At 43.0% G+C, this 16935-nt stretch overlaps 1 protein-coding gene across 1 annotated transcript in view; it reads right to left on the bottom strand.

The window, feature by feature from the left end:
* The window catches only part of RERG (RAS like estrogen regulated growth inhibitor), a 612141-nt gene extending 597819 nt beyond the window's left edge, over positions 1–14322 (bottom strand). The window contains exon 1 of the mRNA XM_086938969.1: positions 14084–14322. The gene's annotated coding sequence lies outside the window, so the exon portion shown is untranslated. The remainder of the gene's footprint in view (positions 1–14083) is intronic.
* Positions 14323–16935: the final 2613 nt, after the last annotated feature.

The raw sequence follows: 16935 nt of genomic DNA, 5'->3' as shown, positions 1-16935 counted from the left end.
ATTTTTACCAAACTCACCCTCCCAAAGATTGAAAGTGGGAGGTGGGCCCAGCTGTTCATGAGCTGTGAACACTCTCTTGTGACATCAGATAGGTTAACCTCTGAGATTGTATTGATGTCCTGCACTAGTCTAACTCCCAGGTACTTCATCTCTCTTTTAGTCTGGTGCTGGCTCATCCTCATATTCCAGGACATCACCTCCGTTTTCCACGCATTACCTCATACCCTGATGTCCTTCCAAAATATTCTGCATGCTTTATTACTGCGGGGAGGGCAGTTTGGAGGTCAGAGGAAATAATCAGTACGTTGTCTGCATAGAGGGACACTTTTTCCCCATCCATTGTGCCTAAAATGGGCAATATTAGCCCCTTCTCTCAGTCTTTGAGCAAATGGCTCGATGTACAAGTTAAATAGAAGGGGGGATAAGGGACAGCCCAGTCTAGTCCCTCTAGTTATTTTGAAAGAACTGGTGATTTTGCCAGTAACCAACAATTTAGGAGATGGGTCTCGATCTATCAACTGGATGGCTCTGCAGAAATTCTTGCAGATGTTCTATTTCTTCAGCACAGCCGTCCGATACACCCAGATGATTCTATTGAAAGCCTTAGTGGCATCAAGGGTCATGGCTGACAGGGTAAGCGAATATGTGGAGGCAATGTCTATTGCGCCGAGGAGGTCGTATATAAGTTCATACAAGTTTCTACCCTTAACAAAGCCTTTTTGATCAAGATGCAACATATCACCTGCAACTGCACCTAGCTTGTCAGCAAGGAGCTTAGCAAAGATTTCATAGTCTGCGTTAAGCAGTGATATGGGTCTTTATGACTCACAACTTGCTAAATTCTGCCCCGGCTTCAGAATTAAATAATCGTAGCCTCACCCCAAGAATCTGGCAATTTCTCCCCTTCGTTTAAAATCTCATTAAAGAGCTGGGTCATTACTGGGATTAGGACCTCCACCAGGTTTTCATAAAACTTCGTAGTTAGACCATCCGGGCCCGCAGCCTTACCACTTTTAAAGTTTGATTAGCTGTAGCAGAATTTACAAACAGCCCACCTGAAAAGCATGAAAGAAAACTTCCTGTATTACATATTTTGAGAACTAAGTACCAACTCCCCCTGAAGAGGAGAAATCTGAAATCGGCATCTTCTGACAAGTTCTAATATGGCCAAACTACTTTAGCCCCCTATCGGAAGGTGAAACCGGGTAGAGTCTGTTTCCTACTTCCAGCATTTTAATTGCATGTCCCCATAGATGAGAACTCTGTAAGCAGCACCTTCTGACAAGCTCCAACATGACCGAATTTTCCTAGCGTTATGCTTGGAGGTGAAATAACGCGCAAAGCCCATCTTCTATTGATTATCCAGAGGGAGTGACAGCGCCATGTAAGGAGGACGGGCCGTGCATATAGTTTGCAACTTCATGTCTTTTGCAGCACTCGCGTGACCCCGATTGTTTGTAACAGTAAGAGAACCGCCATATGGAAGTGAGGGCACTCAGAGTAAATGTTTCCTTTTTATTTCCCCATATTTTAAATGGCCACATGGATATTATTATCTTTCTCCTCCGTAGTGGATTAGAACCCGAGAGGGTACAGCCATGTGCTAAGGCCACCACAAGTTTAAAGAGATCTTAGCACCTCCATATGTTATGTATGGTGAAGCACTACCAAACGAGTTTGGAAATCCTTAGATTGGATTTCTGTCAATAGATTATGAATTTATGCCACCCATTAATATTGAGGTATGTACACAGCATATTTGTTCGGGCTGGGTGTGTTAAAGTATGAGGATTATGGATATTTCAGATAAAACATGTATATATTTACCTTTCCAGAACAAATAAGATTGAAGTTGACATGAGAAAAGGCGTTTAGACTATTTGACAAATGTAATTAGGCGAGTGGAAATTTCGATGCGCTATGAACAATGTTTAGGTACACACTAAGGCGTGAAAAGTACAATATACTTGTTGGTTTTTTATTTCTTTTAAATGCATGCGGTTATCTAAATTTTCACACTATTTCTGTCTGATGCACTCTCTTGGAGATCGCCTCGCCTGGGAAATTCGAGAATCTGTCTTCTCTTTTTTTTATTTTTTTATTCTTTATTTTAGACATCCAGCACATACATTAAACTTACAATACATACATTACGCATTTTACATTTCAATAAGTATGTACAAGATGTTGATTATTTGTCTTTCCACCCTTTTAACTACCCCCTCCCCTTAGCCTATCCCCCCACCCCAACCTCTCCGAAACCAAATGAAATGTATTTGAATTATACCTTAATTTACACTAATCCATAAAGTTTGGAGTATTGTATAATCTTGTTCGGTTTGTCTTCTTTATCCCCGTTTTAAGTTCAATTAAATGCATTAAATCATATCAGTGCATAGCCTCATTAGTCCAATTAGTTATTGGAGACCAGATTTCCAATCCTCTTTGGCTGGCAAGATGGCGGCTGCATGAGCGTTGTGGAAAGCCGCTCACCCTGCCGCCCTGATTTGAGTATCTAAATTATGCGAGAAAAAGACTTTTAACTTAATGTGCTAGAACCTATTTAATTACTCACAGTTATTCCGATGGATTCACGGATCGAAATTATCGCAGGACGAAGGACTGATGAGGCTGCAGCTAATCGGTGCACTAACGGCTCGTGCTTTTGAAAACGTTTCTCTCGGCGTGACCGGTGCTAGAAGCAAAGTGCTCCGGAGGCTCAGGGAAGCTCATGGTTACTTTGTTGCTAAAGGAAGGCTCGCAAAGATCGAAGCGGTGGAGACTGGGCTCAACACTGTTGTCGTGGATACAAGTCTGACGGGCTCTGATTATTGCACCATGCAGGTGAAAGGTAAGCCCACGGTGAAAGACATCGGTGCTCTCGATCTTGCTGGAGCCAAAGGGGCAGGGAAATTGTGCAAGCTCTATTTTGTATGCTCCTAGCAGATCCCTCAGCCAGGAGTCTGTTTTTGGGGATTTAATCTATGATTGAAGTCCCCCAGTATCATGAACACATCTCTTGGATAGCAATCACATAAATCTTCCAGGTCTGTTTTTAAGCGTTACAGATCAACCTTATACTTGTTTTTTTCCCTTTCTGTATATACACATTTATTATGCATATATTTTAGCCCCCCAACATGTTGTTTGTAGTTTGCACTCTACTACCCAATGCCCAGTTACACTTAAGTTCAAAGGGTTCGATGTCTTTAGCTATCCTTGTTGAGACCAGCGTCATCAGACCACCAGAAGGTCTACCTACTATGTTCTTTTTTGCTGGTTTTACATGGTGAGTGAAGCCTTCGGTTGCAAGGGTTTCGTCGCACAGCCAAGTTTCCTGGAGGCATACAATATCGTTTTTCCTCAGGGTGTTTTTAAAATCTACCTGTGCCACTATTCTATTATATCCGTTTACATTCCAGGACAGAATGGATAGGCTGTGCGACGACCCTACTTCCTAATCAATGTTACTCATATAACCATCTTCCTCACCGTTCATGTATGCCAACTCTCTATATCTATTCCCAGCAAGGACATCTTCAGCTTCCCACCTCTGATCATTTGGTATTATCGTAATTTCAAGGGCGTCTTCCTTGCCTCTCCCCAGGTTAATCATTTTTATTTGTCTTTCACCCAATGCCGCGTGGTTCCTGAGGAATAAATTTCCTATTTTGTCCAATAACACTTCTTCCCTTTTTAATATTCTAATTCCTTCCTAGAGCATCTCAGTCCCCTCCTTTTCTATAGCATCTTTTATTAGAGCTGAGTGGAGTAAAACCTTTGTCATTTCCTCCACCTTGTTATTAACCGTGAACCCTACTTCTTTTAAGTCAGCAGTGCTAACATATCTTAGACTGGGGCACTTCGCAAATCAGGAGAGGAGCTGGGAACAATTTAAGGGGTTTAGTTTCTTAATTCTTTTCCCCCCCTTTCCCTGTCCTATTGGCTCTACAAATATCCAAGTGTCAGCAGGCAATTCTGGCTGCCGATGTTGTAGATTTCCATCTAGCATTTCTCCCCTAGTGGGCCTGCTTACTTGTTCCCTGCCTCTTATTCTATCCCCCTTCCCGTGGCTTGGGTTGGTAAGCTCAGCACCTGGGGACGTATCCGTCCCCCATTCTGCTGCCGCGCTCACCTCTACCCCTGGGTGATTCCTCCTGGTAACCTTTTCGTTTTTTCCCATTCTAATCGTTGTTATCCTCCTTGGTTGTTCTACAGGTCTACTGCTACTTGCTCCTATATCTGCGAAGTTTAACTTTTTAATTTCTTGCCTTACTACCTTATCCGTTATCTTATGAGCAGGGGTTACCCACCCCCCTATACTCCTGTTGCTTCATGGGATGGCAATTAACTGGGCCTTTTTCCCTTTCCTTCGCCTTGTTGTATTTTGCTTTCTATACCTCTTTTCCCCATACCTTTTTATAATCATTGAGAAGTAGGATTCTGTGGGTACATCCTCTAAGGAACTACTCGCCTTTCCCGCTACTTCCCCCCTGTCCACTTTATTTTCCTCCTGGGCTTCTACTGGTCTTACTAATGCGGGCATCAAGTTTTTAATCTGTGCCAACTCCCCGAATATATCCTTAAATTGGTCGCCGTGTCTTTTTAAAATGTCGTTATTTAGGACTGAAACCTCTAAAATGCCCTGCAAGGTTTTCTTGACCATTAGCATAACCTCCAGCATAGATAAGCTGGTGGAGCCCGTCACCTCCAGCCTGCGCAGGGGCACACCTGATACATCAAATCCGGCAACGTTTGAATTCTCTACTCTTTCATGACCATTAAAACTCGATTCCCTCCCAACAATGTTCCCTTCCCCCAAGGAATTGCTACAGTCTATTCTTTCTTCATTCACCACATCTGTTCCTATGTCCTGGGTGAATATCGACTGAAACATCCTTGGTGAAGAAGACAAGCGAGGTTCCATTGGTATCTCAGCAATATTAAAATCAGACTGGTTCAAAGATTCCATGCTTGATGCTGCTGAGTCCTCGATGGTTTGCGGGGTCCTTAGTACACTTGTCTCCTTATCTACTGTCTCTTTCCCTTTAAAATGTCTGCCAATGAAATCCATAATGGATTTTTATATCACCGACCCCCCTTTTGCGCCCGCTGACTTAGAGGTTGCCGGCGCTAGCTGTGGGTTTAAGCTCGGGGGGGGGGGAGGGTTGCTCTATTAGCTGTTTCTCTGCTACCGGTGGGTGTTGTCATATCTTTGTTTGCGTCATCCGGACCTTTCGATAGGACAGTCACATCCACTGTTTCCGATTTTTTTCCTGATTTTTTTAGATTTTTCAGGACTTTACGTGGTTTGGATTTCCCTAAGGCCATTGCCTTTTCTTTATCCTTTCTTTGAGTTCTTCTTACTGGCGTACGCAAGCTGCCAAAGGGTTTTCCTTCACCTTAAGGGCTTTCACCGCTTGAGGGGCACACAACTACCCTCTCTCCCGGTGTACTTCCCCTAATTATTTATTTAATGATACACAAAAGAGAAAAAAGAGGTAAAATTGTCTCTTTCACTTATCTCTGTTTCTGTAAGCCCGCACTCTTTCCTCCACCTCACCACTTAATTTCCTGGTTGGTTACTCATCCACTTATAACCATTTACCAGCTGCAAACTCCAGTGGCTGTATTCTCCTCTCCTTTCCTCTCCTCATAGGTTCAAACATGAATGCTTAACCTTCTGTTAGAGGCGCCTGCCGCAAATCGCTTCTCGGTTTATTTGCATATGGCTTGGGCTCTACCCAAGGCAATCCGTTTTTTTTTTGTTTGCTGCCACAGTTTGTTTTCAGCTCGCGCTGATCTTCCAAGCGTTTCTCGCGCTGAGTACCGCTCTAAATCAGCCGCGGGGTGCGTGCACCAAGCCTCCTCAAACCCCGCAACTCAGCTCTTCGCGGCTCCTGCACTTGCCGCTTTTACCGCTTTTGCTGGCAGTCTGCTTTTACTGGGTGTGTCATTCTTCTTCCTTTGTCCGGTGGGGCGGCTGCGGTGTCCGTAGATGCGGCTGGCAATGCGCTCACGAAGACCGGAAGTCGGAGGCGTTTCTGGAGGAAGGGAGGTCCAGTGGGAGGTTCCGTGAGTGCTTGCGATCAGCTCAGAAACAGATGACCGTTTGAAATTTGCACCTCACGCAAATCGGACGGCATCAGCAGCGGTCTATAAACTTCAACTGATTAAGAAGATTCTTCCATTTCTCCCTGAAAACACTGGGAAAACTCTGATCAGCACACTAGTGATGTCAACCTTAGACTACTGCAATGGGCTGTTTGCTAACGCGCAAAGCAGGGTAATACAAACATTGCAGACCGTTCAAAATGCGGCTGCCAGATTGCTGTCCAGAACACCCAGGTTCAATCGATCTCACACATAATCAAAAGATATCACTGGCTTTCAGTCAGGAATCATATAAAATGTAAGACATTATGTATTGCCTATAAAGCCTCACGTAAAATAGGCCCTCAGTTTCTTCTAAATCATCTCACCTCCTACCGTCCAAATAGATTTCTTCGCTCCACCATGGCACATCACCTCACCATACCACGCACAAAAAACGTATCCTGGGGTGACAGACGCTTTGTCCTCATGGCAGCCAAACTCTGGAACTCTCTCCCTTTGGAGATAATAGAGTGCCAGTCCTTGCTTCTTTTTAGGAAGAAGCTAAAGACTTGGCTGTTCAATCAGTAATTCTGCCCATAGATCTTGCGTGCGGTCCGCAGCGTCAAGACGCCCCAGAGCATTTGTGCGCTTTATAAATTTCAAAAATAAATAAATAAAATACGGCCAGGCGGAGTAAGGTTATCAGAATAGCGAGAGGGTGGGTCATTTACTAGCAGTCCGCACCAAAGAAAAGATGGTACAAACCCGGATTAGCAAAATTAGGGATCCTGGTGTTGGTGTGGTAAATTAGCCTGACACTATTCTCACCACATTTAAAAATGTATATCAAAGACTGTATATTGAAGATGTTCGGGCTGAGGACCAAGAAATTGCAGCTTATCTAGGAGGGCAAGTTTTTGAACAATTATCTCCGGCGGAGAGAGATAATTTAGATGAGCCATTTACAATAGAAGAAATATCTGACGCTATTGATTCCCTTCCATTAGGCAAAGCTGTGGGAACTGATCTAATACCTGGGGAATTCTATAAAAAATGTAAGGCGCAGGTGTTGACACTTATGATGGAGGTTTTTCACAGAGCACAACTTGATTTGCTAGCCCCTGAGTCCTGGAAAAATGCTAATATTATAATCTTCCCTAAAAATAGTAAATACTTAAAAGAACTGGGCTCGTACAGGCCAATCACGCTGGTTAACAGTAATGTTAAAATGTACTCTAAAATTCTGGCGAATAGACTAGCTGTAATTATCAAGAAGCTAGTTTCTTCTTTTCAACAAGGGTTTATCCAGGGAAGGGGCACAACCGAACATATCTGCCGCATAATTACGCTGTTTGACTATGCAAGGGTTTCAGGAGACTCTATGGCTGCAATACTACTCGACGCAGAAAAAGCGTTTGATAGGGTCTCTTGGCCCTTTTTGTAGGCAATAATGGAAATGAAAGGTCTGGGTAAGGGGTTTATTGGAGCCATCAGTTGTTTGTATCAGTATCAGAATCCTGTGGCTAGAATAGCATTGATGGGTCATATTTCTGATTAAATTAAAATAACTTGCGGTACACGGCAAGGGTGTCCCTGCTCCCCGTTAATATTTGCATTATATATTGATCCTTTAATTATAAAAATAGTGGAGAATAATATGATACATGCTATTTATTCTACCGGAGGAGACACTAAGATTTTAGCATATGCTGACGATCTTGGAATAATAACGGCTAAGCCTTTGGAGGCTATCATTGAGGTAGAACGAGAGTTCAATGATTTTGGTAAAATTTCAGGATACTACCTCAATGAGAATAAGACGATGATCGTTAAAAACTCTAAAATAGTCTTGAATGATACACGAGTAGTGGGAAACGCCAGGTATCTCTGGGTTGAGATTTCCGCTAACGTTGATGAAATCGTGCAAATTAACTTGGAGCCTCTCTTCCAAAAAAACTAAAGCAGACTTTAATAGAATGAATTGTTTACACCTTATACTTTTAGGAAGGTGTAATGTTATCTAGATGTTATTTTTGCTAAACATTTTTTATTTGTTAGAGACATTCCAGTTGAAATAAATAAGGGGTGGTTTTCTGCTTTTAATCAAATAATTATAAGATTTTTGTGGGCTGGAATCCCTGCAGAGCACTAAAATATGACTCTTCCTAGAAATCGAGGGGGGTCGTCTGTTCCTAATCTCCAGATTTACTACTGGGGTTCAGCTCTACAACAGATGGCTGAGTTATTAGGAAAAGAGATGGCTGTAACAGACGAAGCATCATACACTTCTATTTATAGGTTAGCGGCTTACGGCTGCCTCATCGCCACATTGATTATGCTTACTTTAAAAGAGTGAAATTTAAAATGAAGTTGGGAGCATTTAAGGTCTGGGCGGCAGTCAAGAAAAAATAAAAATTGGTAGGAGGCACAAATACACTCCTTTGACGGATAATTCCCTATTGCCTGAAATTTTCCGGGACGGATATATGAAAATCTGGCTGGATAAGGGCTCGAGGCATATTGGGGTTCTTATGGGGGATAGCTCAATACACCCTTTTGATATAATTAAGAGGAAATTTAGGATCGGTAATAATCATTTCTTTACATTTTTACAAGTAAGTGATTATTTATCTAAAAAGTTAATAATGGGGCTTAGAGTTCCCTTACTAGATAAGATATTAGGGGCCCCTTCATCAATAGATAAACTCTGTAAAGAACTTGGCAATATAATGGAGGATGATCTTACCAAACATTTTAACCAATGGCAAGATTTGGTACATGCAAAGGCAGGGGATTGCGAGGACTCTCTACTACTGAGACAGACTGCATTTTCCTCGGCTAGTTTGCAAATACAATGCTTTAAAACCTGGCTGAACATGTACATTACTCCAGGGCAGATCTCTAAATGGGGAGATTCTACAGGCATACACTGCTCTCGCTGTGGAGGCTTTGCTGCAGAAGGTGTACATATGTTTGCGACTTGCTCCTGACTTTCAGTCTTGGTTGACGAGGTGGAAAATTACATCAAGCTTATGCTAGGGTTTGAGGTTGATCTTTCGCCACAAGTAATTGTGTTGGGAGTAAGTAACTAAGCAATGACAGAATCAAATCGAACCTTGCTTTTCACCGCTATGGCAGTGTTTAGGTTATGTCTGGCCACTGTCTGGTGAGACAAACAACCTCCGTCCGTACATTGCTAGTGCGGCAAATTGTTAGCTATATAACGCTGGGATATGGCAGTATATTCAATCCAAATCAGGGCCACTGAAAGCTGCTCTCCTCTTCAGAACGACCAACCCCGACTCCAGGACAATACACTCTGCTCCGTCTTCTCTCTTTTTTTGGTCCTCAGCGATCTCTGAAGGCCTTTGCATCTCATCCTCTACCCATGATAGCCTCCATCCTTTCCTGACTATGAACCTCTGTAACAAAGGCATGAGGAAGGTTCTTGGAAGCAGACCTAATACTTCTGGTTCGGTTCCAGATACAATTTTCTCCAGAACCTCACCTTTAACATCACATGTACCACTTTCTACCCTGTACAAAGTCTAATTGACCTTCACGCCTACCAACCATTCAATATCCTCACAAGTCATCACTTCCAAGGCTCCTGCGCCAAATCCACACTACGTGCTACGATGGACACCTTATTGACATTTCAAAAAAACATGACAAATTCACTGAACACCCCAAAGGGTAAAGTGACATCATGGTTAGAAATTGTAATATCTTACTATACATTAAAAAAGAACCTTAGAAATGTACTCACAAAACCAAAGGTTAAAGCTTATAGCCTGCATTATGTTTCTGATATTTGCTGACAGAACACCATTATTGTTGTCGTCAGGTAAAGTGGTAATGCTGCACTACGATAAATCCACAGTAAAGTAAAAAGCCAATTAGCAAATTGCTGCACGCTGATTATTCTTACTAAAATTGCATGTCAAACATGCAGTTCTAAGTTTAAAGCTATGTAAATGTAAAGCACTCTGATACTCTATTTAGGGTCATGTTTGCGCTATAGAAAACACCAAATAAATAAGATCGATACGGCACATTTTTTCCTCCAAGGCTGTAGTTTTGATGATGCCCCACCTGATAACTGTGAGCAAATGGGCATTTTTCTTGGTCATCCCCAATGTTTTCTGCAATTGTTGTTGATTTTTAGACTCTGTACACTAGGGCATTGCTTTCCCTTGCATAATGTATGTGTGTTCTGACAGCGTAAATGTATAGAAATTGGCTAATCCCGCACTTGCTTATTTAACACTCCTATAAAGTCACAGTATTTGGTGTAAAAACTGCCACCATGCCATGGAAAGTTAAATGCCAATAGTGAACTACATACCTATCGTCAGGGCTTTAAGTGGGAGGAAAAAACTGTGGGGTCTCTCAAAGGGGCGTGGTCAGTGTAATTAGGGGCGAGGCTTTAAATCATTTAGGCTAAAAATCTGTGTTTAGCATAGTGTGCAGCCCCACTTGTATTTTGCTGTTTCTGTCATTACATCCATTCCAGATATGTGATACAACAAGTAACATCATACCTACAACAAGTCAGGACTATTGGCTTTGTCAATGGTTATTAGTTGCATAAGATAAATAAGCTGCAACTATGGCTTGTTGCATATAATATTGAAAAAGCTTCCAATTAAAACCCTGGTGACCCTACCACAATCTTGCTGTTCTCGCGTTTCAGAAAGGGAAGGGAAATCCAGAGAGAAAATGACTCTTTATTTAACCCTTTGTATGCTGATGACGGAACCGCTCGGTCATCAGCTGCGGTGGCGCTGTGCTGATGACGGAGCGGTTCTGTCATGGCCCTGCCGCCGCGCCTGCGCGGCGCGGATTCCGCGCGGCGCGGATTCCGCACCTGCGCGGATTCCGCACCTGCGCAGGGCGTTCTATTGAGCGGGCGGGGCCATGACGGAACCGCTCCGTCATGAGCACAGCCCAACCGCGGCTGATGACGGAGCGGTTCCGTCACCAGCATGCGGCCGCCCCGCCCCCTTAGCACTGCGGCGGAATAGCCGCCGCAGTGAAGAGGTTAAAGGATTTCCCTTCCCACACAACGCTCACCTGGCATGACGTCCACTAGTGAGGAGTGAGTAGTGTGGGCAGCGCACATCGATGTGCCTGCTGTCTCGAAACGGGTCTCATCCGGGCTGTTTTGCGCCATGTACCAGGGCTCAAAACAGAGCCCGATAGAGACCCGTTTCGAGGCCCCATAAAAAAAACTGCAGGTGCTCAGACCCCTTGAGACCCGGCCCACTTAAAGCCCTGCCTGTCATGTCATAGACTCCAGGGCAGGCAAGACATGGCTTCAGGCCTACCCTGTGTAGCCGGACGGCAGCCGCTTGAACCCTGCTGCACAGACCAGCCAAAGTCGATCAGTTTAGTACTCTCATAGATTCCAGAGCCAATCATAGTACATCCAGTCAGAAATTATCAGGGGAGCACACAAAAACAATGACCTTTCCCAGGACCGGCTTTAGGGCAGTGTGACTGGTGCGGCAAGCTCTGGGGCACTGACCTGGTGAGGGGGGCACTGATCTCAGGGGTGTTGTTTTTAGCATAACTTATGATTAATAACACCTGCTGCAGAGTTACTTGTGCGTCCAGTTTTCAGGCAACAATAAAAATGTCAAAACAACTCTTGTGAATGTTCCTGCTAGGGAGAGTGGTCAGATGGTTGTCCAGTGGCCGATTGTGCTCGCCATAAAGTAGCGCAGAATGTTAATATGCCTGCTGCAAAGAACTCTTACCGTGCAGATCACAGATCTGTATTTTATGCGCATAGCTGAGTGGATTACTGCTTGTGCCACAAAGATTATTTTGTCACTGCAGTTGAAAAGATATAACCCTGATATAGATCAGTGACTTTTATGGGGTTTTTTCCGCAGTCTTTCGTTATCTATTCCTAATGTTGCTGAAAAGGGTTTGTTTGGTTTCATATACATTCTTATTAGTAACGTCAGCCTTTATCGGTGTTTGAAAACACAACTAAATGTATGAGAGTGTGTCTATGGAGAGACGAGGGGCACCTTTGCCCGATGGTCATGAGGGAATCAGACGAGGAGGTCATGGGGGTGGGTGGAGGAGGGGGGAGCACCGAAAATGATTGTTGCACCAAGCGCAAACAGCGCTGAAGCCGGCCCTGGCCATTCCTGCAATGGCATATGTATATAGGTAGGGACGTATGTCGACGATAAACCATGAAGAGAGCTTTGCATACAAAAAGAGTTCAAGCACACATTATCAAAGCCTCACTTATAGGAAAGTATCTCAAGTGAAACAAACGTTGGCCCCTGAAAATTACACCTGCTGCCTCTGTTGAAGCCTGAATGCCAAATCCTCATTAAATACCACAGAACTATGAATGACAGTGATGGGCATGAAAGCAGGGGTGCCCCCTGGAGTCTTGGCATTTGCACCCCTCATTAGCTGAACAACAGGCTCTGGAATCCACCATGTGCTAATGGCATGTACTCACCCTGCACAGCCAAGAAAAGCTTGTGCATCTCCCAGGCATGCCAGCACCGCTGTGCCAAGGGCACCTACGGTAACCTGAAGAAGCCACTATAGTGCCAAGCTACGAACTTTAGCGGCAGGTTTGTTTATGTGCTATGTTTAGGCTTCCAGCCTTCCAAAAACTTCGCAGGAGGCGTGCGGCCAAAGACCTCCTTCTAGAGAGAACCTTTATTCTGTAAATCTCAGTAACTCAAAAGAGTTCCGCTTTCCACAAGCAAGAAAATCTCCAATTGTGGGTAAAGTGTGCTAGGGATATTTTGAAAGCTTAGCGCCACCCGAAAGTCTTTTACAAAGCACTTCACACAGGACTCGACTTTATACATTCTGTTCACTGCCCCATTCCCCATACAACTATTATTTAACATCAGAATTGAAAAAAAATCCAAAGTGGCTGCGGCATTGCCCTGCTCCACGGATTCTAAATGTACGATTCGTTTTTTCGGGACTTCTGTTGTTTTCGCTTAGGTAAACCTAATTCCCTTCCCACAAGTGAAGCTCTATGGGGCAGTGTGCTGGCAGGAGATTTTTTGGCTTGATCACCTGAGACGGATGCTTTGATAGATCATCATAGAAGGAAACCCAAATTGAGAAAGCGCTGCGATGCCATAGCAATCACCGCGCTATACAACTGCTAGTAACATAACGTGCCATCTGTGTTTTCTTAGATGCTGGGCGGCTTTCAATTGTATGAAACATGTGTGCGGAATCAGGACTTGGAATCAGATCTACTAATTGAAATACATATTTATAGTAAACATGGCCGCTTTAAAGCGCCTACATCCACCCGGGCTATGCGCCGTAAGACCCGCGGAGCTTTGAGGAAGCAGTCACTTGGGGACCCCGAGCTGCACCTGGCAGCGGCAGGTTTCCAGTTACTCCGCCGTGAACCCGGTCCCATTCATGGCAGCCAGTGCCCTTGCTTCAGGGAGAGACGTGATAAGATCACTACTGTATAATACAATGCTGCTCATTGTCAAACCAACAGCTGGCAGTACCAAAATATGCAACAGGCTCTTAACCCCCTTATCAGGGTCAGCCGGGGGAACTTTACAGGTTATCCTTTCTGCCGAATATACACTTAGGCAAAAAAAAACGCCCTTTAATTTATATTGGGTTGATTTTTGTAAAGAAATTGGGATAGATGCGAGCTGGAAAGGGAATGCCGCCGGAAAATAACCTTAACTTCGCCAGATCCAGATGTCTGACTTTGGGGTGAAGGTCAAAGGACATTAGGATAGATTTGAATTGTGCGCTTTACGTTTGTTTTTTGTTTAATGTATATGTATGGCTGTTCACCCATTAATAACGCGCGGAGAATGACAATATGGAATGCAAGGCGGCTGTCCATCCGCAAATGAATGGTTTTAGGAGCAGGCGCACCACCTCCAATCACTGATTGTATGGTTTTAACCTTCAATCAAAATCCCTTTCATTGAGACGGACAGGCACGGACACTCACCTCAGCCGCTGCAGACCGACGGGAAACCCCCTCCTGAACAGCGGTCAGTCCCAGGCAATCCTCTCGGGCTGAAGGATCACCTTTTTGGCGTTCCGATCACAAAGTCCATCGGATTTCCTCAGCTCTCCTGGGGAAGCAGCAGAGGGGCTGCAGCAGATTGCAGCGCTGTCTCTTACAGTATTGTAATACTGCTGCTTACAGTGGCAGCTTCTTTAGAAGGTGTTGCGGATTTAACATACACAGGCTATCCCTGCTAAGAAGGATGCGAGAGGGAATCTATTGGCTAGCGCGCCATCTGCTGGCCTCTGGGAAAGATGCCATGTATGCATGTGCGCTTTAACGAGAGAGACCAGGCACGAGAGAGAGAGACCAGGCACGAGAGAGAGAGAGAGAGAGAGAGAGAGGAGAGAGAGAGAGAGAAAGAGAGAGAGAAAGATATTGTTTAGAGGAAATTGGGGTCAGAAAGACGGGTCACAGTCATGAAATGGAGTGAATAGTGAAATTACCTTTCTCCGCTCCGTACTAATGCTTAAATATTAAGACCTAGGGCCTGATTCATGAAAGGGTTTTGCCCATTCTGTGTCTATGGGAAAATGTGTTCATGAATATGGCCCCTACTAGTTTTTAAAATCATTTTGTTGTGCGTGCATGTGAAGCCCAAAAAATGTCTCCACCCCTATTTAAAAAAAAGCAACAGCATGTCAGCTTTAAACTGACTAAAGATATTTTTCAAATATCTCATTTTGTGACTATTGTGTCTTTCGATAATGAAAAAAAGTCTAACAGGCCAATTATTTTAGGTGTTGTATATACTGCAGGAAGGAAGACTGTATTTATACCACCAGTAAGCGGAAATGCTTACGCTGTAACGTGCATGTGTCTTAAACTAATGTTATATATACGCACGTTTTTATAAGCAGTTTCACATGGCGACGCCTAGGCCCATTAAATGACAGAGCACTTTGAATAGTATCAAATTAAAAATCAGTTATACAAATAGGATAACGAGGACAAACACCCAAGGCCTTTGTGAGAAAATACTATATTATATTCATTTGTCGGACAGCAATGTGTTTATTAATTTAGCTTTGGGTACCCCACCCAAATGAATAACTTGAATCAAATCAGATAAAGCTTTATTCGATTGTACAATAGTGCAATCATTAAAGCAGTACATACACCAGTGTAATCAAAATAACAATATATAAAATAGTATAATTCCATAAACATCAGTCATACATAAAAATTAAGAACATAGATATAATCGGGGATAGCAAAAATAAAATCCAATATTCATTAAATGACTATACTCTTCCTATAGGCGACCGCCCTTTTTAGAAACATCGCAACTTTCCAGATCATATCCGCATTGTCCAGGGTTTGCAGTGCAATATACGCAGGTCGGCAATTCCTAAGCCCCATCAATTTTAACATTGGTTGAATCCACACTTTCCTAATATCAAAGTAAAAACCACAAAAAAAGATGACATGGATGCTGGATTGACATGAGCAATCGTCACAAGGACAGGCTATCATAGTGCGGCTCCAATTATTCATGTTGGGAAAGATGTTAAGTCTGTGGAAAATGCAGAGTCTAAATCTTGTTAATAAAAACCTATCGTACCCTACTGGAACTATAGCTAGATAAAGCTGTATTTTAAAAACACTTAAGATCATTTGATTTTCTAATACCATGGGCTTAAAATTTTCAGTCGTCAACCTTGTCATTTCCAACATTGCAATACCTTTTTTTCTTTAATTCCTTCCTGCTTACTGATTGCAGGGATTCGGGATCAGTAAAATACTCTGGGTGACCCAGATTCAGCATAAAATTAAAAACATAATAAATCCAAGGGATCCTTAGTACTTTTTCCAATTTTAAAATATCCTTTAAAATATCCCTACTTAATGTGGGTTCTTCTTTAGTCCATACTCGATGCCTCAGTAAGACTGGCTCAAGTTTAGTAATGTCAGACAGACACGTGAAAGCCAATTCGGCATGACAGATGGAGGCAGATGTTGTTCTGGGTACGGACACTAGATATCTTAGGAAGTTATTTTCCACTACTTGTAGAGGATTTGTATTTGCCTGCCCCAGACCCCAGAACAATAGGTTGCAGTGAAAATACTTTTAGCCTGATAAATTTGTAAAAGTTCCACCGGTGGTCTTTTACCTAATCTTTTCGAAAACTGGGTGAGTGCAGATATAGTGTTAATAAAACTGAAATTTTTAGATCTTATTGTCACGTATCTTCTTGGTGGAACATGACACCCAAATATGAAAAGGTTTTTGGTATTTCAATCTTTTGGTTTGCAATAAGCATTTCACAAGATTTTTTCCTCCCCACACCACATTTCATAACATAAGTCTTGGAAGTGTTCACTGATAGTCCTAAGTCATACATAACATGATTAAAACCATTTCAAACTCTCTGTAGACCTACTTGTGTTCTGGACAGTAAAACCACATAATCGGCATACAAAAGAGCAGGGATTGAACAACCATTAATCTTAGGGTAGTCAACGTTTTGCTCAAGTAATGCGCCCTCAAGATCATTTAGGTACAAATTAAAAAGAAACGGTGCAAGGACACATCCTTGACGGACTCCCCTACATATTGGGATGGAAGTTGTGGACCGACCCTTAACATCAAAGTGGACTCTCGTTTGAGCATTACAATAAAACCGTCTTAAAAAGTGGATAATTTGATAATCCACGCCTTTCTCATCTAAAATCTCCCAAAGTTTAATGTGTTTTACCGAGTCAAAGCCAGCTCTCAGGTCTACGAAAGCTAAAAACAAGTTAAAAAATGTTACACTGACATATTTTCCCACTGTTAGATCTGGGGATCT

The sequence above is a fragment of the Lissotriton vulgaris genome, chromosome 1_1 (genome assembly GCF_964263255.1).
Source record: "Lissotriton vulgaris chromosome 1_1, aLisVul1.2, whole genome shotgun sequence".
NCBI lineage: Eukaryota > Metazoa > Chordata > Amphibia > Caudata > Salamandridae > Lissotriton > Lissotriton vulgaris.
This window is presented reverse-complemented; position numbering and strand designations above follow the sequence as displayed.